Raw genomic sequence first — 662 nt, 5'->3', positions numbered from 1 at the left:
AAAAACTATATTTTAAGAAATATGAAATTATGTGTCTGCCTAGAATTTTGACCAATATAGTAATTCTTTGCATATCTATAGGTCAGAAACTAAATCCCTAGGAAGGGACCATGACCTAAGAAGTAAAGAAGATGCAAGAACATCGACCATATACCAAGGAGAACTTCCCCTAGAAGGAGTGAGTTTAGATAGACAAAAAAATATTATCTCTATATATCTCACAATGGGAACTTCAAATGACAGCAATCTGGGGCCATTTTCAAATAGTCCCAAAGGCATCATTGCTTCATTGCATGTGCACAGTGACCATTCAAAATTTAAAAAAAACAACAAAAAACTTATTATTCACAGAATAATTTGTTCCAAGAACAGAGAAGTGAAGTATATTTTTCTAAAGATTTCATGAAAGATGATTACTTTTTTAAAAGTGTAGTAATCAAAGAATATTCATGAGTTATCTGAGAAATGTTTATTATCTTATGTCATCAGAGTGCAGAATAAATAGCATGAAGTCACACCATGAACCAGGAGGACTCTGCTTTGGGGACATGGTTGAGGAACTGGTCAGCTATTTTAAATTCCTGTATTCCCTTTGGGTGATGTGGAGTGTGGGCCTAGCCATGTTGATTTCATGTTTATTTCTCTTCTTTATTTTTTTTTTT

This window comes from Propithecus coquereli, unplaced genomic scaffold, assembly GCF_000956105.1.
Source record: "Propithecus coquereli isolate 6110/MARCELLA unplaced genomic scaffold, Pcoq_1.0 Scaffold29, whole genome shotgun sequence".
Lineage (NCBI taxonomy): Eukaryota > Metazoa > Chordata > Mammalia > Primates > Indriidae > Propithecus > Propithecus coquereli.
The sequence above is the reverse complement of the archived record's forward strand: the minus strand, read 5'-3'. Positions refer to the sequence as shown.